This window comes from Zingiber officinale, chromosome 9B, assembly GCF_018446385.1.
Source record: "Zingiber officinale cultivar Zhangliang chromosome 9B, Zo_v1.1, whole genome shotgun sequence".
Classification (NCBI taxonomy): Eukaryota; Viridiplantae; Streptophyta; class Magnoliopsida; order Zingiberales; family Zingiberaceae; genus Zingiber; species Zingiber officinale.
In genome coordinates this window covers 88378781-88402338 of record NC_056003.1, presented here as the reverse complement: position 1 = coordinate 88402338, position 23558 = coordinate 88378781, and positions in this window count along the sequence as shown.

Genomic DNA, 23558 nt, shown 5'->3' with positions numbered 1-23558 from the left:
TTATGGAAAGCTAATATTTAATTTCCTTAAATAACTCTAGGTTAACCAAAAAGAACAATCGAATCACAAATTCGAAAAAGAAGAAAACACAAACTCGAAAACTAATTAGAAAAACTAGATCTAATGCCTCTTGTATTTGGAATTCTTACAAAAAGAAATAACTAGCATGATGCGGAAAACAATTGCTAATTATACCTTCTCTTTGTAAACTAATGACCTCGAGATCTTCTGCCGTATTTCTCGCCTCGCCTTGGACGTCGTGTGGGCGACGAACCTCCAAGATGATCACCACCCAAAAGCTTCCTTCCTCTTCCTCTAAAAAACCGGCCACCACCACCACCAAGGAGAAGAGAGCAAAAGGGAAAAGAGAGGGGAGAGGGAGGGCCGACCACTTGAGATTCTCCAAGCAAGAGAATAAGAATTGTGTCTCATGAAGCCTCCTCACCCCTTCTTTTATATTAGTTTCCCAAGGCAAATAAGGGAAGAATTTTTACAAAAATTAAAATCTTCCTCTAGTTTTTCCTTTTCCCTTTTAATTTCCCTTTTCTTTTCTCTTGATTTAATCAATCACCAAAAATAAATTTGATGATTTTATAATTTTAAACATGATCGGCCACCTTTCTTGGGCACCAAGCAAGGGTGGCCGGCCCCCATAAGAGGAAAAGGAATTTTAATTTTTTTTTATAAAATTTTACAAGAAGAAAAACTCTTATAAAATTTTACAAGCTCTCTTTCCTAAAGTAGGAGTTAAAAAAGGAAAGTTCTAAAAATTAAAACCATGTTTTAAAATTTAAAACTTCTCTTATAAAATTTCCTTTTTTAACATGATGATAGAAAATTTTAATTTTAAAACTTATCTTCCTTTTTTTTCTTAAACCATGAGGATGGTTAAAAAATGAAAGTTTTAAAACTTTTAAAACTCTCTATTAAAACATGTGGCCTAATTCAAATAAGGAAAGTTTTAAAAAATTAAAATCTCTCTTTTAAAACTTATAGTTTTCTACAAAGAGAAGATTTTAAAAATTTAAAACAACACTCCCTTTTTGAATTATTGTGGCCGACCCCTTCATGCTTGGTCACCAAGCAAAAGGGCCGACCCCTATAGAAGAGGATGTGGCCGACCCTTGCTTGGTCACCAAGCATTGGACCGGCCCCCTTCTTGGACACCAAGATGGGTTTATATTTGGATGGACTTGATGCTATAATGACGCTACGACAGGGACCTAGAGGAGAAATTAGTTTTGGCTTTCCGATGAGCTTGAGTATCCCGTGTTCGCCCCAAACACACAACTCAAGTTCATCGATAATAACTCATTCCTCTAAAGAGTTATTATCGTACTACCGCACCAATACCAAATTATATTACGGTCTCCTTCTTATCATGAGTGTGTTAGTCTCCCTGTGTTTAAGATAACAAATGTCCACTAATTAAGTAAGTTACTGACAACTCACTTAATTAATATCTAGCTCCAAGAGTAGTACCACTCAACTTCATTATCATGTCGGACTAAGTCCACCTGCAGAGTTTAACATGGCAATCCTTATGAGCTCCTCTTGGGGACATTCTCAACCTAAATAACTAGGACACAGATTCCTTCTATAATCAACAACACACACTATAAGTAATATCATTTCCCAACTTATCGGGCATATTGATTTATCGAGCTAAACCTCACCCTTTGATAAGTCAAAGAAATAAATATTAAATATACGTGCTTGTTATTATATTAGGATTAAGAGCACACACTTCCATAATAACTAAGGTATAATTCTTTTATTAAGTCAGTACAAAAAGAACTCACCTAAAATGGTCCTACTCAATACACTTAGAGTGTACCAGTGTAATTTATTAATCAAGATAAACTAAATTTAATTACACTACGACTATTCTGATGGTTTGTTCCTTTCCATCTTAGCCATGAGCAACTGTTTATAATTTATAGAGAACCGACAATATGATCTTCTAAGTGTGACACAACACTCCATGTTATCTACAATATAAATTAATTGAACAATTACATTTAATAAATAAATGTAGATATTGACCAATGTGATTCTTTTATTTCAAAAATAAATATTTACAAAAGCTAGGCTTTTAGTATACACTCCAACATTGATTTGTGGCGACCAAAAAGTAGAGAAATTGTCAGATTCTAAAGAGTTTAAAAAGGGTTAGGGAATGAGAATAAACCACTATTCCATTGTTATTCTTTTGTTTATCTTAATACGAAGCTTCCATCTACAAGATCTTCAAGCAACCAAGAGAAGGAAACCTAAGTCAAAAACTTGTAATCTCTCTTTTCTTCTCTAATGTTGCTATTTCATTTAGGGAGCTTTGTAATTTCACTGTAAAAAGGTTTCTTCACCTTCAGTGTTATTCTAAGAAAGAGAGTTCATAGTAAAAGCTTTGATTTATGGTGTAGACCCTTAGATTAGTCACCTCAAATGAGTGGATACAAAGTAAATCAAGGTATTAGCATTATGGTCTATTTAGCTTCAACTATTCATTGCAAAATCAAGAAGAAGAATTAAAGTGAGATATTCACCCCTCCCCCTCCCCCGTAACTCTCAAGTGTTCTAACAACCTCTATTGATGTCAACGATTTGATTGTTATTGACTATTAACTCTTCAAATGAAGCTCATGGATCACATTAGCTTATGGATAATATTCACATAACCATCCCCATAGGTTGGAGCAATTGATACTTGCATAAGTGTTTGCTCTAATAAGTTTTGGGGTTAATTATCAGTGGATGTAAATCATTGGGTGCCTAATCTCTCTCATGCAAATGGCCACTACGCTAGGAAAAAATGTCTCATGTGATTTACCTGCCTATATCTTATCATGAGACTAGTGAAACTAGACCCCATGGAGTGAACGATATCACTTTTTGCTCTAATATCCACATAGCTAGTAGTAGTTGTCTTGAAAAGACTTGTATCTTACTAAACTTGGAGGAGAGTACTCAGGGAACTTGGAGTGGATAACTTGAGAAGCTTTGATTAGAGAGCTTGGAGAATTTAGAGTGCTTGGAAGGGAGAGCTCGATGAGCTTAGAGTGGAGAACTCAATGAGCTCTAAATGGAGAGCTTGAGAAGAACCTTAGAATAGAAAACCCGCTCATGTTTTCTATATGATCTCTGGATTTCACAAAAGATAATGTAATGATGACACATCTGTTGCAATCAAGTTTAGTTTATTTTGTGTTGTCATATGTTTTAGGTTTTATTTTACTGCAGAATCGATGAAACTAGATCTTTATGCATGAATTTATTGTGTACTTGATACGGGTAGTAAATCCAGAGGTTTCCATGAATGGGGAGGTCAATAGCCTTGCTGAGTGGAAGACAAAGTGGATCAATTGTAATATCCCCGCTCGATTTGCCCATGGCAGGAGGATTCATCATCCAATTAGTCTCCCTGATCCAATTCTCTACTCTCTTCCAATCGGTCCACCAAACTCCAAGGGCTTAGATCTCCCGACTCATCGCTCCGCTCAGCTAGCTTGTTGGGTCACTTTAGACCTAGGGGGGTGAATAGCTTATCATGCTTCGATGATGATGATCTGCAGCAGAATAGACTCGAAGCAAGCTCCCAATGCTAACACACGTATTTACTTGGTATCCACCTCAAGAAGAGGTGACTAATCTAAGGATCCATACGGTGCACACTCTCCACTATAAAGACAATTAAACTCCTTCTCGGAACAACAAGAGATGGAGAAATCTCGTACAAGACTCTCACAAGCATACAACTCAAAACAAGAAGTAAATACATGATAATACAAATGAACACTTTCTTGCTTGATCTCTTGTAGCTTATAGATGTCTCTAGACCAGTTGAAAAGTGCAGCAACACTTGTCTTCCAAAGCTCTAGGTCCGGTGAATAGTAGCAGAGAAGATTATGTCAATAGATATCTCGTTTGAACCTTGTTGTCGCCTTTATATCTGTGCGATCTAGGGCTCCCAATCAATTGGGCCTCCTCCCAATCAATTGTCATGTCAGATCCCAGCGATCCCAGCTGTCTAAAACCTACATCCTACGCAATGGTCATATCCCAATCGATCGACCAATGGATTGGGTGTAGTTAGATCGATCAGTTGATCGATCCAAAAGTTTTCTATACTTTTGCAGAAAGCCCCAGAATTGATTGACCAATCGATTCCAACTTTTCCTTATGTTACTGCGAGAAACCAAGCCCCAATCGATTAGTTGATCAATTGGGTGCTTCTTTGTACTCGCGAGAATTGTTAGCTAGAGCCCTAGAGCCAATCATTTGATGATTGTATTTTTGGACTTGTTGTATCATATTCTATATAAATAAAGGCATTTGATTTTTGGTTATTATACTTACTTGTATTAGTGCCAAATAAACTAAGTGTAATAACGTCCTTGAGTAGAAGGTTCTTACCTATATCAATCGATTGGTTGAATCGATAGTGAGATGATATAGGGAACACTACTCTAAATCATTCCTAGTCGAGTATTAACATTCAGGGACAATGTTAATGCAATAAGACTAGCATGTAGGTCAACTTGATGACTTGATCTCACAAGTCATGGATATAGAGATATCAAGTTGACACATGGGTATGCATTGGAGAATGTATACTGAATGACCCGCCATGAGAAAATATCATGGATCGTTATATGAGTGTCATATACTTTTTCATGTGGCTATTAGCATGACTACTAGTCCTTAGACCTGAAGTCACCATGGATCCCTACATAAGGAGTTATGTACTTTGGTTTCATCAAACGTCACCCGTAACTGGGTGGACTATAAAGGCGATTACTGGGTATGTAACGAATTATGCAGAGGATGTGAGTGATGTAGATGGGATCTATCCCTCCTATATGACGGGAGCGACATCGATATTCTTGATAGAGTGAGACCACGAAGTGCATGGCCATGCCCAAATGAGTCAATATAGGATATTGAGCTCATTTGATTGAGTGAGTCTACTTGGAGTTCAAGATTTAGATTGATTAGAGGATGACACAGTCTATGCCTCACATTGATCAATCTAGATGTCTAGGATAGGACACTTGTCATATTTTGTGAGGAGTCACAATTAGTAGTCACAAGGTGATGTTGGATCTCAACATTCTTGTAACTTGGGTAGTAATGATGTGTTGCTAGATACCGCTTATTACTTATGCTCCTAAATGGGTTTAGGGGCATTGCCAACGTTACAAGAACCTATAGGGTCACACACTAAGGGCAATTAGATGGAGATTAGGTTCATTAGATGAACCTAAATGATTACGTTCATATGATGAACCAAATTGGATTAAGAGTAATCCAAAGTAGGCTAATTGAGTTGGACTCAATTTGGTTCATGTGTTAAGTGAGTCTAATTTGGACTTAGACTCATTTAATTAATTTAATTCAATGAATAGAGATTCATTAAATTAAAATTGACTTGAACCAATGGTTAGATTAGATCAACCAAGGGAGAGAAGTGGTCAAGTTTGACTTGACTTAAGTAGGAAGATGAAGAGTCAAGTTTTGACTTGACTTTGACTTGACCAATGCCACATCATCAAGGCTTCTTCATTTGGTCAAGTTTGACTTGACCAAATGCCACCTCATGGAGGAGATCAAGAGACTTGACTCTTGATATTCCATGGGGGTTACATGCCTTGAAGTGGCCGGCCACTTTTAGGTGGAATGAAAATTGATTTTTCATTCAAGTGGTTGTAACTCCATCTTCTTCTTCCTCTTGAGTTTTCTTCTTGCTCTCCCTCTCCTCCCTACTGATCTCTAAGGTTGCTAGCACATCCTTATAGATTTTTCTCTATCTCTTGCTTGTGTGGATACACATAGAGAAGTGTCTACTTTGACACTTCCGAGATCCGGCGAACCGAGGACAAGCGGGATTGTGAAGGGCTTCGCATCGAAGGTATAAATCTTTCTTCATGTAGGTCTAGGAGTAGATCTAAGTTGTAAACTCGTACTCGTAAATTTTCGTTCTATACTCTTCGCACGAGATCCGTTGGCTAGGGTGATTCGGGGTTTCCGCGACGCGAAAAAGCGATTTTCGCGGCCCGATAACCCAACAAGAATGTCTCCCAAGAATGTCTCCCAATTGGATTTTTTTTGGAATTTTTAGGAATTTTTTGGGAATTTTTCGGAGTCCGTTTGGCGTAGTTTAAGGGAATCATTTATAAGCTAAGTGGAAGCCCGTTTAGAATACCTAAAAGTGGGAGTTGATTGAGGAATTAACTAATAGGTTTAATAATTACAACTTAGGTTTAGATTAATTAAACCATAAGTTAATTATTAAACCTATTATTTCCCTTCTTCTCGTTTCTTTCACCCGAACCCTTTCCTTCTCTCTCGCTCGATCCGCCGCACACCTTCACCTTTATCTCTCGCTCTGTCGCCCGACCAAGCCATGTCGCACCACCCTCCGAAGCCGCAACGGCGTCGGCAGATCGCCGGCCTCGCTCACCCCACACTGGCAGAGCCTCCCTCTCTCAGTCCGAAGTCGCGCCACACGCCACCGTCCAGCGCCGGTTCTTCCTTCTCCTTCCCTTTTCTCTTCGAGATGTTGCCGACCACCGCCCAGAAGACGATCGCCTCTCACTGATGCTGATTCTTGAGAGCCTTCGAGTGCCGGTTCCCGAGTGCTGCTTCTCGGAGCAGCGCCGTCGTCGATCTCCACTGCCGGCCCCTTCTTCCTTCAACCGACTGTGTCCGTGCCCTACTCAGCCGAAGGTCGATCACCTCTCCTTGACGACGGTTATTGAGAGCTTCCGAATGCCACACGAGTGCTGTTTCTTGGAGCAACGTCGTCGTCTCCCTCTCAAGGGTGTTCTTCGTCTTCGAGCCGAGCCCTAGCTGCTTCTCATGGAGGCCGATTTCCCCCTCCTCATCACCAGATTTGGATCAAGGAGGTCCAGCGACGCCTTCTCACCGAATCTTGGAGTATTCAAGATCGTCCTCCGGCCGTCCATCTGGTTCCAGCACTAGTACGGGATCCTACTTCTGATCAGATGTGAAGTTTCTAGCAAGATTCGCAGATGTGATGATCGATTGATTGTACGTGGTTAGTTTAAAAGTGTGGCTTAAGAATTAGAGTTTAATTCCTAATTATGGTGGTATTAATTATGAATTGGGATGTTGAGGTTGAAGGGGGCAGCAACTCCGCCGTGTTCTAGCCACAAGTTTCTGCTGCGAGTGTAGCTCCGGCCATCAGTTTCCAGTAGCGAGTTTCTCCGGTTGCGGGTTAATGACGGAGTGCTCAATTTCGGTGAGTTTTGAAGTTGATTTCCATTTCAATGTTGGTTTGGGATTAGGTATGATGGATTGTAGAAATTGATTATGTTATATAGTGGATTGATTCATATCGATAGGATAAATAATTATGGTGACAAGGGTTAATGGATTAATAGGATTGTTCGTTCATGCTTTATTGGATTAAATTAAAGTATATTAATAAGAGGAGTTAACTAATTGGATTGAATTAATTCATGAAGGGATTAGATTTAGTGTGGTGGTTTGGTTAGTTGTAGATGATCATGTTAGATTGCTGTGGATCTATGATAGAGATTTGATTTTATGATAGGTTGATTGGATAATTAGCGAATTGGGAAGTATTGTGATGTTGTGGGGTTTCATTGTATGATAGATGAGTGAATAAAGATTTGTATCATATTATATTGGAGCCTTTGTGATATGTGGTTGTTTGGATTGAAGTGAAGGATTGTGGATTTAGCTAAACCTAATTGGAGTAAGGGATTAGGTTAATTATTTCGATTAGGTTTTTCCCTAATTAAATTGGAAAGTTTATTTAGCTATTTGCTACTTCTGTAATTAGCTAAATATATTATATGATCACAGGACTTGGATTCGGGACGAGCGTCTCGACGTGGGATTTTCGGACACGATCTACAATTAAGGCGGGTACTTCTTGCTTTATCTCTTTAGTATTTTGATCCTAGTGCATGAGCTTTATGTTCAGATAGTTGCTGTATCTATCTTGACTCCACTCTTATTTTTCCTGCGTTTGATACTCCCACTCAATCTTTGAGCTACTCGTTTCTGTATCTATACAGTCTCTCGTTGCTATCGATGATATTTAGCAGATACTATATCACTAGGTATCAGATACCAGATACCAGATGCCAGACATTAGATATTAGGTATTGGATATACAGATACCTGATACCATGTTTACATGCTTCGGTTGCTGTTTATTTACACACCTTACATAGCATGCTGGCTTCATGTAGCATACCTATTTCTGTTTATATATATATGATGACTGTTGCATTGTTCGCATCATGTCATTGCATGCATTGCCGACGATCCTATCTCCCTTGTGGTTGAGGCGGTTGTTGGCCAAGGCCGCACGCTCGGCCACTCATGGGTAGTGGTAGCTGGAGCGTGCCGCTTGTCCTGTCGTGTCCCCACTCGCACACTCATGGGTAGTGATAGCTGGAGTCGCGGGCAGCAGGGACCCCCGTCGCAGACGTAGCTATTCAGCTACTATGCACCTGTCCATCCGGTCACTCGAGAGTAGTGGCGGCCTTTGGGTGGTACAGTTGTCATCGATCCGGCCTCTCGACCATACAGGGGTCGTGGTGCAAAGAGGTGGCGGGGTGACCATCCGTACATACGGTGTTGTTATTATATCTGCTGGTTGCTTACTTATGCTGTTGTTGCTTATATATGCTGCTGTTACTAGCTTATGCTGTTGCTGTTTATTTATGCTGTTATGCCTACCTAGGTTGAGAGTTATACTTGTGATATGTGTTTAGACACTGATTTACTTACGGTTGACATGTATATACCTCACACGATACCATGTAATTATGAGCAGCACTGTAGCAGGACTTTGCTACACTTTACCTTTTACTACTAGCCTAGGATATGGTTTCAGGTATGGACACTTATTATGACATGACTGTAGTATCTGCTATTTCCATACGAGAATGTATACCTCTGCATCTCTAGTTTGATTTACTATACTCATGCACTATCTATCTATTACTCACTGATTCTTTATACTCACCACCCCGTATATTGGTAATTTCACCAGGTAGCAGGTAAAGGATTTATGGAGTCGCCTGGAGATCCTGTCCGCCAGTCCCACGTCACATTCGAGGATGACCTTACGATTTTGGTATTTCTTACGCTGTTTGTATTTTGGGTTTTGTACTTGTTTATGTATTTGAGTTCTCTTGTATTTGGTTTGATATTATTGTGTCAAGCCGAGCCGGCTAGCAGTTAGTTGCTTTATGTTTTGTGATCTTTATTTGTGATTTCCGCTGTGATGATTTTAGTACAGCCGAGTGGGCTGATTATATAACTACGTGGTTGTGTTTATTTCTGTTTTAGCCGAGTGGGCTGATTATATAACTGCGTGGTTGTGTAAATATATTCCAGCCGTATGTGGCTGATGTATTTTGTTTGTATCTATGCCTCAGATTGTCACCCGTACAGGGGAGATGCTGCAGAAATTTTTCGGTAAGGACTCCTCTAGGGGCATGACAATTTATTGGTATCAGAGCTACAGGTTTATGAGGCCTATTTTCGTTTGGTTTTTCGTGATTTGGTTTCTCGATGTGACTTTTCGGGTTTTGGGACCAGGCAGCGACAGGATTCTCCAAGCTATAGGAGGTATGTTTGCATATTGTTATGTTAGTTATGTTATGTATTAGTATGCTTTTGTTAGTACCTGTCCAGTTGTTTGTAGCATACATTAAATGTGTTGAGTTAATCACTGATCACGGTTGACCCTACTAGAGATCAAGGAATACAGTCTCATAGGACTTCTTTTACCATACCACTAGTGTTATTAATTTCTGTTACCACTAGTCTAGTAGTGGTTAGTATCTGCTAAATATCATATTGTTTCGGTTCGTGGAGAATCAATTTCCTCGTATTGCTTTGGTTCATAGAGAATCGATTTACCCTTATTGACTTGGGTAGTAGAGGATTGATTTATCCTAGTTGGTTTGGTTCGTAGAGAGCTGATTTACTCTTATTGACTTGGGTAGTAGAGGATTGATTTATCCTAGTTGGTTCGGTTCGTAGAGAACCAGTTTACTATTGCTTCGGTTAGTAGAGGACCGATGTACCCTTGTCGACTTGTTTAGTAGGGTTGATTTACTCTGTTGGTTTGATTAGTAGAGGATCGACTTATTCTAGTTGCTTTAGCCTGTAGAGGATCGATGTATCCTATGCTATGGAGACTTTAACCATAGGCTGTATGTACCTAGTAGGAGGACCTTGAGGGTACATTTGGATAGATGACCCCCATTGACGTAGAAAGAGTGTGGAATTTTCCTAGACATATGCTTTTGAGACCAGTTTCATGAATTGAAACGAAAAGCTGAAAACTACACCGTTTTAGTTTCACCTTCTTGTGTAGACGGATTGATACTCTACACAGAAGTAGTGTACGAGGGGTTAGGTGTAGTTCTGAAGCAGCACGGTCGAGTAGTACTATATTTTTCTCAATAGTTGAAAGATCATGAGAAAAAAAATTATCCGACTCATGATTTGGAATTAGCAGCCATTATTTTCACGTTGGAAATGTGGTGACATCCTTTATACGAGATTCATTGTTTCCGTGAGAGATTATGTGTATACCTGAGTTAGATCCATTCCGGGAGCATGTTATGATGGATATTGTTGTGTGATTACCCAGGACATGGAGAGATATGATGCGTTGGGAAATCAATGATTGGTTGATGAATTTGCTCTCTAGTTATTGATTTGTAGGATGGATTCTTTAGATCGAGTAGCAGGATTATATGGTGCAGAGATTACCGGACCTCAGGGTATATCTCTGAGTATTGAATTGGATGGAGATTCATGATTCACATCACGATAGTGACAGATTTTACAGTAGACTTTATGTTAGGAGCTTTTCTTTAGATATAGATTGTGGTATGGATTTTTACCCTTAGTTTGATGGATAGTTTGAGCACTCTATACAGAGGTTGAAAGATTTGATGATAGTGGATTTTGGATTTCAGAGATAGTTGATTTATCCACAAGTGGTTAGGTAACTGTATGAGCGTAGCGGAAGAGTAGTGAGCTCATAACCCACAGAGTCATCCTTTGAAGTTGGAGATTTGTTCATGATACTACGAGAGAGTAGCATATATGTTTACTGCTTAGTTGTTACCCTTAGATGAGGATTCTTGGGTTGAGTAGTAAATTTGGGGACCAAATTTTTATTAGTGGGGGAGAATGTAAAATACGATGCCCAAAACATAATTAAATAATAAGGTTATTGGACAAATAATCTTATTGGATTTTTTTGGAATTTTTAGGAATTTTCTAGGAATTTTTCGGAGTCTGTTTGGCGTAGTTTAAGGGGATCATTTATAGGCTAAGTGGAAGCCCGTTTAAAATACCTAAAAGTGGGAGTTGATTGAGGAATTAACTTATGGTTTAATTAATCTAAACCTAAGTTGTAATTATTAAACCTATTATTTCCCTTCTTCTTGTTTCTTTCACCCGAACCCTTTCCTTCTCTCTCGCTCGATCCGCCGCACACCTTCACCTTTATCTCTCGCGTTGTCGCCCGACCAAGCCATGCCGCGTGTAACGCCCGCCCTCCCTGCTAACCCTAAGAGACGGGGCTACGATACTCCATGTACAGATTTTTCTTTTTAAAACAGCGGAAGATTTAAAATAATTTTCTTAGTTTAATAAAAACTTTTCTTTTGTTTTTCTTTTCATCAGATCCGAACTACACTATCACGGCATCAATAACATGATATCAAAATTAGTAGAAACATAACATCAAGTCACACATACGGTACTACAATTCATGATACCAAAGCATAGTTCTTTAAAAGTTTTTAAAGCAGGTTCTTATTTGGTTGCCTAGCCACTGCCACACACATCTCCTGGCCTCTCCTACTGCTCCTTTAGCTCATCCAGCATTTTCCTTTATCTGTGGTACAAGGAAAGTAATCTATGAGCACTCATGGCTCAGTAAGTTCCTTTCCTACTCACTAAAACCGAAAATCATCACATGATCAAAGAATGTCTCAACATAACATGATCTCAACTAGTCATGGCATAACATATCATACTCTTTAAGCATATCATGCAACATAACAAAATCATAACTAGTCATGGCATATCATCTCTTAAAGCATAGCATGAAACATAACATAATCATATCTAATCATGGCATATCATAGTATCATCATAAGGTGGCATGGCATATCAAGCTCTTAAAGCATAGCATGAAACATAACATAATCATATCTAATCATGGCATATCATAAATCATAGCATCATCACAACATGATCATAAGGTATATGCAATATGATTTTGAAAACATGTATCCGAAAAACATGTGTATGTCTTATGATCTTTAAAACCATTTCTTCTTACATATATATTTGAACATAATATCAACATAATCAGGGCCCCGACTTGTACCACACATAGATAAATCACGTAGATATGCGCGCTTCCTAAGTATATCCAAGGTAGCAAGTCTTGAATCATACTAGGAACTAGGTCCGGATCACACAGCCATAGACCTAGGGGCGTACTAAGGAGCCCATCCCTTTGTTTTTACTAGCTTGGATCACACAGCCAAAGGCCTAGGGGCTGATTAGGAGCCCACCCTTGGTACAAGCCTTACAAAGTAAAGTAGCATGTATAAAAATGCATCATTTAGTCACATAGCATATCATAGAAGTATGCATCACTTAGACATACATTATGTCATAAACGTATGCATCACTTAGGTATACATCATATCATAAATAGTATGCATCACTTAGGCATACATCATGTCATAAAAAGTATGCATCACTTAGGCATACATCATGTCATAAAAAGTATGCATCACTTAGGCATACATCATGTCATAAAAGCATGCATATTTTCACCACATAGCATATCATGAGAGCATGCATATTTTAGGCACATAGCATATCATCAAAGCATGCATATTTCTATCCACATAGCATATCATAAAAGCATGCATATTTTAAGCACATAGCATATCATCAAAGCATGCATATTTCTATCCACATAGCATATCATGAAAGCATGCATATTTTAAGCACTTAGCATATCACCAAAGTATGAATATTTCTATCCACATAGCATATCATAAAAGCATGCATATTTTAAGCACATAGCATATCATCAAAGCATGCATATTTCTATCCACATAGCATATCATGAAAGCATGCATATTTTAAGCACATATCATATCATGGAAAGTATAAATCACAAGCATATATGTTTAAGCATAAGGGTGTATCATGTGATTATACTATCATAAGAAACATGGTAACATAGTTAGCTTGGGTTCTAAGGTTCCTAATCCCTTGGGTTCTTATCATGGCCGAACCCCCCTTAGATCTCAATTTAGGTAAAAACAACCTCCAAGCATGTGGAACCTAAATTATCATCACATCAATTTCATAGGAAGCATTATAATCATGATTAACTTGGTTTCTAAGTTCTCCAAGTCCCTAAACTTCATGTGGCCGAACCCTATCAGGTGTGAAACAAGGTCCCAAATGTCATGAAAGCATGGAAACCTTAAACCATATTTATAGCATTTTTTCCAAGTAACATAGTAAGCATATTTGAGCTAGTTCCTAAGTTCTTCAAGCCCTTAACATATGCCATGACCGAAATTTAACAAGTATTCATTAGGGATAAAAGCAAGCATACAAGCATGTGAACTTGAACTAACATCATGTATAAATTCATAATAAGGCATCATACAATGGGTATGGCCGAAACTTACCCTAGCCTCATTTTAGGTCATTAAACAACATATAGCATGAGAACTTTGGCTTTCTACTTATCATATTTCATGTAGAGTGACATGAGCATATTTAATTTTTGTTCTAGGGTTTCTAGGGCATCTATCCATTCATGGCCGAAACATACAATGGTCCATTTAGGTCATGAAAAAATTATACAAGCATGTGACACAATCAACATATTATCATATTTCCATAAGAAGCATTTTTAATACAATTGGTTTCAATTCTAAGGCCTCTAGGTCATTTAAACCCTACTTGGCCGAGACTCATCAGTGTTTAAATTTGCTTCAAATAGCCTAAAAGAATAGGAAGTCATACAAGTTTCATAGCATGTATAAAGACAAGCATAATAAACATACATGTGAATTATGTCTTAGGCTTCCTAGGTTTCTTTCCTTTTTCTTTTATTTTTCCTCATGGCCGAAATCTACCAATCTCTAAACTAGGTTTTAAGTGGCCTAAAGCATGGAAAACCTAAGTAAGTTTCATGGCAAAAATTACTAAGAACATCATATACAAATTTGGTTCATAAACAAGCTAGGACCCTTGTGATCTTACATGTCATATATCATGTAACTAAATTCTCTATACCCTAATTAAGCATGAGAGCATTAAACAACTTTCATATCTTAATATCACAGAGGTCTTGAGCATGTTAAAATTTTGTTTAAGCTTTTCTAAGCTATCCATCTTATCATGGCCGAAAATCTTAATGAAGAGTGCATGAATTTCTAGCAATATTCGACATGCAATTCTTTAAGAGAACTCTATATTCTATCATATAAACATGGTTACCTAAATTTAAAGGTCTTCCTAACCCTAAGCTCTTTTCTTGGCCGAAACATATGAGTGGGTTTCTTTTGGTTCCAAGTAACTTTCAAGCAAGAAAAACCAATAAAAGACCCTTAGTAATTCATGGAGGGAATCTTGTACTAGTTTGGTTAAACAATGATTTCCCTAACCTCTTTAAAATATTTTTGGCTGAAATTCTAGGGTTAGGTACTCCTCTGACCAAGCATCATATAGGTATAAAAACATGAAGGAAAACCTTCCTACATAGCATAGAAAAATATCATGAAATGAGGACTTGTTTAAACCTTCCTAGATTTGAAAACTCTTCTTTGGCCGAATTTTTCTTAAATTCTATTCTAGGTTTTCTACTCCTCATAAAATCCGAAAAGTACATAAAATGCCTTGTACCACAGGTGAGGGGAAGCTTACATCCTTTTCGCTTGTGGATCTAAGGTGTGGTGATGGAAGAAGTAGCCTCTTCTTCTAGTTCCCTTCCCTTGATTCCCTTGCTAAGTCCTCCTTGTATCTTAGGCTTTCTTAGGAGAAAACCTTGGCTTGGGGCCGAAGATGGAGGAGAGGGGACTGAGGTTCTCGGTGATGGAGAGGAGAGAATGAGAGAAATGAGAGAAAAATAAAATCTTCTCTTTACATATTCTCTTTTATGTTAAGGGGGAAGAGGTAGCAAAATTGGTTTTTGCTTTCCTTCTCCCTTAGCCCTTTTTTTTCATTTTTTTTAATTTTATTTATTTATTTGTTCTCATCATTCATGAGGAAACAAGGGGGAATGAATCCCCTTAATTCCCCTCTTTAAGTCACGGCAAAAGATGAAGAAGAGGGAGAGAAAAGAAGGAAGGCAAGTTGCCTTTCTCTTGCTCTTTTCTTGTTTTCTTTTGGCTAGCTTTTACTCTCACCCTTATCATGAGTTTCCCTCCTTTGCTATCAATATATTATTCCTATCCCAACTGGTTATTACCCATTAATCCTATCATTTACATCATGAGAGGTTCAAGGTTCAATCCTTGACCACTCCCTATTTTTATTTCTTTTTGGTTCAACATTCTACTAATATTTTTCTAAGGGAAGTTCATCATTCTCATATTTATCTTAAAAGCTTAGTGGGTGTTACACTGCGCCACCCTCCGAAGCCGCAACGACGTCGGCAGATCGCCGGCCTTGCTTACCCCGCACTGGCAGAGCCTCCCTCTCTCAGTCCGAAGTCGCGCCACACGCCACCGTCCAGCGCCGGTTCTTCCTTCTCCTTCCCTTTTCTCTTCGAGATGTTGCCGACCACCGCCCAGAAGACGATCGCCTCTCACTGATGCTGATTCTTGAGAGCCTTCGAGTGCTGGTTCCCGAGTGCTGCCTCTCGGAGCAGCGCCGTCGTCGATCTCCACTGCCGGCCCCTTCTTCCTTCAACCGACTGTGTCCGTGCCCTACTCAGCCGAAGGTCGATCACCTCTCCTTGACGACGGTTATTGAGAGCTTCCGAATGCCACACGAGTGCTGTTTCTTGGAGCAACGCCGTCGTCTCCCTCTCAAGGGTGTTCTTCGTCTTTGAGCCGAGCCCTAGCTGCTTCTCATGGAGGCCGATTTCCCCCTCCTCATCACCAGATTTGGATCAAGGAGGTCCAGCGACGCCTTCTCACCGGATCTTGGAGTATTCAAGATCGTCCTCCGGCCGTCCATTTGGTTCCAGCACTAGTACGGAATCCTACTTCTGATCAGATGTGAAGTTTCTAGCAAGATTCACAGATGTGATGATCGATTGATTGTACGTGGTTAGTTTAAAAGTGTGGCTTAAGAATTAGAGTTTAATTCCTAATTATGGTGGTATTAATTATGAATTGGGATGTTGAGGTTGAATGGGGCAGCAACTCCGCCGTGTTCCAGCCACAAGTTTCTGCAGCGAGTGTAGCTCCGGCCATCAGTTTCCAGTAGCGAGTTTCTCCGGTTGCGGGTTAATGACGGAGTGCTCAATTTCTGTGAGTTTTGAAGTTGATTTCCATTTCAATGTTGGTTTGGGATTAGGTATGATGGATTGTAGAAATTGATTATGTTATATAGTGGATTGATTCATATCGATAGGATAAATAATTATGGTGACAAGGGTTAATGGATTAATAGGATTGTTCGTTCATGCTTTATTGGATTAAATTAAAGTATATTAATAAGAGGAGTTAACTAATTGGATTGAATTAATTCATGAAGGGATTAGATTTAGTGTGGTGGTTTGGTTAGTTGTAGATGATCATGTTAGATTGCTGTGGATCTATGATAGAGATTTGATTTTATGATAGGTTGATTGGATAATTAGCGAATTGGGAAGTATTGTGATGTTGTGGGGTTTCATTGTATGATAGATGAGTGAATAAAGATTTGTATCATATTATGTTGGAGCCTTTGTGATATGTGGTTGTTTGGATTGAAGTGAAGGATTGTGGATTTAGCTAAACCTAATTGGAGTAAGGGATTAGGTTAATTATTTCGATTAGGTCTTTCCCTAATTAAATTGGGAAGTTTATTTAGCTATTTGCTACTTATGTAATTAGCTAAATATATTATATGATCACAGGACTTGGATTCGGGACGAGCGTCTCGACGTGGGATTTTCGGACACGATCTACAATTAAGGCGTGTACTTCTTGCTTTATCTCTTTAGTATTTTGATCCTAGTGCATGAGCTTTATGTTCAGATAGTTGTTGTATCTATCTTGACTCCACTCTTATTTTTCCTGCGTTTGATACTCCCACTCAATCTTTGAGCTACTCGTTTCTGTATCTATACAGTCTCTCGTTGCTATCGATGATATTTAGCATATACTATATCACTAGGTATCAGATACCAGATACCAGATGTCAGACATTAGATATTAGGTATTGGATATACAGATACCTGATACCATGTTTACATGCTTTGGTTACTGTTTATTTACACACCTTACATAGCATGCTGGCTTCATGTAGCATACCTATTTCTGTTTATATATATATGATGACTGTTGCATTGTTCGCATCATGTCATTGCATGCATTGCCGACGATCCTGTCTCCCTTGTGGTTGAGGCGGTTGTTGGCCAGGGCCGCACGCTCGGCCACTCATGGGTAGTGGTAGCTGGAGCGTGCCGCTTGTCCTGTCGTGTCCCCACTCGCACACTCATGGGTAGTGACAGCTGGAGTCGCGGGCAGCAGGGACCCCCATCGCAAACGTAGCTATTCAGCTACTATGCACCTGTCCATCCGGTCACTCGAGAGTAGTAGCGGCCTTTGGGTGGTACAGTTGTCATCGATCCGGCCTCTCGACCATACAGGGGTCGTGGTGCAGAGAGGTGGCGGGGTGACCATCCGTACATATGCTGTTGTTATTATATCTGCTGGTTGCTTACTTATGCTGTTGTTGCTTATCTATGCTGCTGTTACTAGCTTATGCTGTTGCTATTTATTTATGCTGTTATGCCTAGCTAAGTTGAGAGTTATACCTGTGATATGTGTTTAGACACTGATTTACTTACGGTTGACATGTATATACCTCACACGATACCATGTAGTTATGAGCAGTACTGTAGCAGGACTTTGCTACACTTTACCTTTTACTACTAGCCTAGGATATGGTTTCAGGTATGGACACTTATTATGACATGACTGTAGTATCTGCTATTTCCATACGAGAATGTATACCTCTGCATCTCTAGTTTGATTTACTATACTCATGCACTATCTGTCTATTACTCGCTGAGTCTTTATACTCACCACCCCGTATATTGGTAATTTCACCAGGTAGCAGGTAAAGGATTTATGGAGTCGCCTGGAGATCCTGTCCGCCAGTCCCACGTCACATTCGAGGACGACCTTACGATTTTGGTATTTCTTACACTATTTGTATTTTGGGTTTTGTACTTGTTTATGTATTTGAGTTCTCTTGTATTTGGTTTGATATTATTGTGTCAAGCCGAGCCAGCTCGCAGTTAGTTGCTTTATGTTTTGTGATCGTTATTTGTGATTTCCGCTGTGATGATTTTAGTACAGCCGAGTGGGCTGATTATATAACTGCGTGGTTGTGTTTATTTCTGTTTCAGCCGAGTGGGCTGATTATATAACTACGTGGTTGTGTAAATATATTCCAGCCGTATGTGGCTGATGTATTTTGTTTGTATCTATGCCTCAGATTGTCACCCGTACAGGGGAGATGCTGCCGAAATTTTTCGGTAAGGACTCCTCTGGGGGCGTGACATAAGCGGGATTGCGAAGGGCTTCGCATCGAAGGTATAAATCTTTATTCATGTAGGTCTAGGAGTAGATCTAAGTTGTAAACTCGTACTCGTAAATTTTCGTTCTATACTCTTCGCACGAGATCCGTTGGCTAGGGTGATTCGGGGTTTCCGTGACGCGAAAAAGCGGTTTTCGCGGCCCGATAACCCAACAAGAATGTCTCCCAATTGATCACCTGATCGATTGGGCTCTGGTTCAATTGATCTCCTGATAAACTTGACCAACCCTTACTTGCCTAACTCAAGTCTAGGGTTCTCAAACCCAACATCCGATCAACCTTTACCTGTTGGTACTTGCTCGTGCCTAGCATCTGGTCAGCCTTGACCTACTAGGATTTCATCACCAAGTGTCCTGTCAATCCTTTGATCTACTTGGACTTTTCTCCCTGTTGTTGGGTTTTTCGGGCCGCGAAAACCGCTTTTCGCATCGCGGAAACCCCGAAACCCCCAGCCACGAATCCGTGCGAAGTAAAAACTTTCGAAAACAAAATTACGAGTACAAGTTTACCTACCTATAGATCTACACTAGAACTATATGTTAAGAGATTTTTACCCTTGATGCGTGCCTTTCGCGAATCCCGCTCATCCAAGGTGCCGGATCTCAAGTTGTCAAGGTAGACAACTCTCTATGTGTATCCACACAAACACAATAGGTGGAGAAGCCAAACAAAGGTGTGCTAGCACCTAGAGTGTTCGGCCAAGAAAGGAGGAGAGGGAGAGAAGAATTGGAGCAAGGAAGAAGATGAAGGAATCAATGAGAATTACTCACAAAATGAAACTTATTCATCCATTGATGTGGCCGGCCACATTAAGAGATGTAGTAACCTCCATGGAATGCCAAGAGTCAGAACTCTTGGTAACTCCCATGAGGTGGCATCCCTCTTAAGCAACCATGATGATGTGTAGTATCATCATTAGCCCACTCAATGCCAACTCACCAATGAGGTGACATAAAGTCAAGTCAAACTTGACTTTTCATCTTCCTCTCAAGTCAAGTCAAACTTGACTTAATCTCTCTCATGGTTGATCTAATCCAACCATTTAATTCAAGCCAATTTAATATAATGAATCTAATTCATTTAATTAAATTGATTCAATGAGTCATAATCTAAATTAGACTCATTGAACACATGAATCAACTTGAGTCCAACTCAATTAGCCCAATTAGGATTACTCTTAATCCAATTTGATTCATCAAATGAATCTAATCCTCTTGGTTCATCATATGAACCTAATCTTCATCTAATTGTTCTTAGTGTGTGACCCTATAGGTTATTGTAATGTTGGCAATGCCCCTAAACCCATTTAAGAACATAAGTAATGAGTGGTATCTAGCAACACATCATTACTACCCAAGTTACAAGAATGTTGAGATCCAACATCACCTTGTGACTACTAATTGTGACTCCTCACAATATATGGCAAGTGTCATTCTATCCAAGACATCTAGATTAATCAATGTGAGGCATAGACCGTGTCATCCTCTAATCAATCTAAATCTTGAACTCCAAGTAGACTCACTAAATCAAATGAGCTCAATATCTTATATTGACTCATTTGGACATGGCCATGCACATCGTGGTCTCACTCTATCAAGAATATTGATGTCGCTCCCATCATATAGGAGGGATAGATCTCATCTACATCACTCACATCCCTCTACATAATTCATTACATACCCAGTAATCTCCTTTATAGTCCACCCAGTTACGGGTGACGTTTGACGAAACCAAAGTACATAACTCCTTATGTAGGGATCCATGGTGACTTCAGGTCTAAGGACTAGTAGTCATACTAATAGCCACATGAGAAAGTATATGACACTCATATAATGATCCATGATACTTTCTCATGGCGGGTCATTCAGTATACATTCTCCAATGCATACCCATGTGTCAACTTGATATCTCTATATCCATGACTTGTGAGATCAAGTCATCGAGTTGACCTACATGCTAGTCTTATTGCATTAACATTGTCCCTGAATGTTAATACTCGACTAGGAATGATTAAGAGTAGTGTTCCCTATATCATCTCACTATCGGTTCAACTAACCGATTGATATAGGTGAGAACCTTCTACTCAAGGACGTTATTATACTTAATTTATTTGGCACCAATACAAGTAAGTATAATAACCAAAAACAAATGCCTTTATTTATATATAAGAATATGATACAAAAGTCCATAATACAATCATCAAATGATTGGCTCTAGGGCTCTAACTAACACTTGTGCCAAGTGTTCGATCAATCATGATCCACTTGGACTTCCAAACACCAGGTGTCTGGTCATCCTCGACCCATCTGAATTTCTATGTGCCTGGCTTCACTCATCAGGACTTTCTTACTATCTAGCTTCACTCACTAGGGCTTTCACCTGACTTCACTCACCAGGATTTCCATTTGCCTAGCTTCACTCACTTGGATTTTCCATCTGCCTAGCTTCACTCACTAGGTCTTTCACCTGACTTCACTCACCAGGATTTCCCATCTGCCTAGCTTCACTTACTAGGTCTTTCACCTAGCTTCACTCACCAAGATTTCTCTTCTACCTAGTTTCACTCACTAGGACTTTCCTTTTGCTTGGCTTCACTCATCAAGACTTTCTCACTAAGTGTCTGATAAAATACTGACCCACTTGGATTTCATCTTCTGCCAACCTTCCCATTGAACTTTCCTTGCCTAACCTCCAATTAGGATTTCCTATTCAAGTATTTGGTCAACCTTGACCTACTTGACTATTCTTCACATTAAACTGGTCAACCTTGACTAATCTCTGCAAACAGACGATTGCTCCTGCAATCTTCATATATTGTTAAAACAATCTTCATATATTATCAAACATCAAATCTCACTCATTACGACTCAAGCTTGAGTAATTCAAGCTTACTCAACCTAGCCAACCATGACCTAGGGAAATTACACAAACACAGCTCTTCTCTTACTCTTCCAGTTGGTCACCCAACTTTAGGGGCTTAGCTCCCCCAACTCATCTCTCCACTTAACAATCTCTCCTCCGACTCTTCCAATCTATCCACCCGACTCTAGGGACTCAACTCTCCAGCTCATCACTCTGCTCAACCAACTCTCCTCTGACTTCCAGTTTGTCCACTTGACTCAAGGGGCTCATCTCCCTGATCCAACTCGAGTTGCTCAGTCTCTCCCGATTTGTTCAGATTAACTCTTCCTCTGCTTAATTAGCTAGACCCTTAGGCTCAATGGATCCCTATTCAGTAAGTTGGAGCCATAAATACTACAATACATGGGATTTTAAAAGCACGTGGAGTGGTATGATTATACAATATACAAAGTATGCTAACAGATACATACACATACATTATCCTTCACTGTTCATCTTCTCTATTTTTGCCCTGTCAGAGACTAATTTGAACATCAGAGTGGCTGAGCCAGGGCATTCCCTATTGGATATATGTGAATGGAGAAGAGGTGGAAGAGAAAAGAAGCTCCATTATGAATGAGACTTTAGTCCTATATTGGGAGTTTCAAGGCATATTGGTTGGTTTATATTGATTAACATGTATTGATAATATGAACAAATGCATGGAGAGAGGCTCTCTCTCATGCGTGGGTGCACTGGAGGGGTGTAAATCCAGGGCTCGGATTGTACTGAATCAAGTTGACTCGTGTGCGAGCACAACCTTCGCGTGCATAATGCCGGACCAGTCGGGGCAAAGTTTGTCCAAGTGGAACAACCAACATTTTGCCATGTAAATCTTTTTGCTGCTTATTTAAGTGTGTAACGGATGCATTAAATTATGATTAATGCAGAATTTAAACGACCGAGTGAAATGTTGGTGTTTCATAACTCGTTGAGTAATGATCATTGTTCGATCATTAACGTTGCTCATTGGTCTGAGCTCTTATACAAGGAGGTTGTGATCATTAGTAAAAAAAGGTTACACACAGAAAAGCTAGAGCTCTCCATCTACGTTTCCCCTTCTCTGTCGTGCATCTCTTGCTTGACAGTATACCCATGATAGTAGTCGAGTACTGCTCAATTTAGCGTGACCACCAGTGCTTAGTGTGCATCACGGATAATCATTGTATACTGAAAAATAGACGACTCGAGAAACCCTTGAAGCACAGCCGAAGGTGGGCCAAATATGTTTCAAGATAATTGCATTCATCGTAGGCCTTTGTTCATCCTCTCACCCGCTCATTCGCTCATCCGCTTTGCTCGCTTGCTCATCCGCTTTGCTCGCTCACTCATCCGCTCTGCTTTCTCACTCATCCACTCATCCGGTCTACTCGCTCGCTTATCCGCTCATTCACTTATCTGCTCATCCGCTCTATTCGCTCGCTCATCCGCTCTGTTCACTCACTCATCCACTCATCTGCTCTGCTTGCTCGCTCGCTCATTCACTCTACCCACTCGCTTATCTGCTCATTCACTCATCTGCTCTGCTGGCTCACTCATTCGCTCATCCACTCATATGCTCTGCTCACTTGCTCATCCACTCATCCACCATCTACTCTACTCGCTCATCCGCTCATCTACTTTGATCGCTCATCCGCTCTGCTCGCTCATCCGATCTGCTTACTCATTCACTCACCCCGGCAACGGCGCCAAAATTTGATAAGGCGAATCTGTCACATCCGCTAATCAAATTGTATAAATGTATATTTCCACTGAACCCCTTAATTTTGCAATAACGTTGTAGTAACGAGCCCAGGATCGATCCGAGGAACCAATGGTAGAAT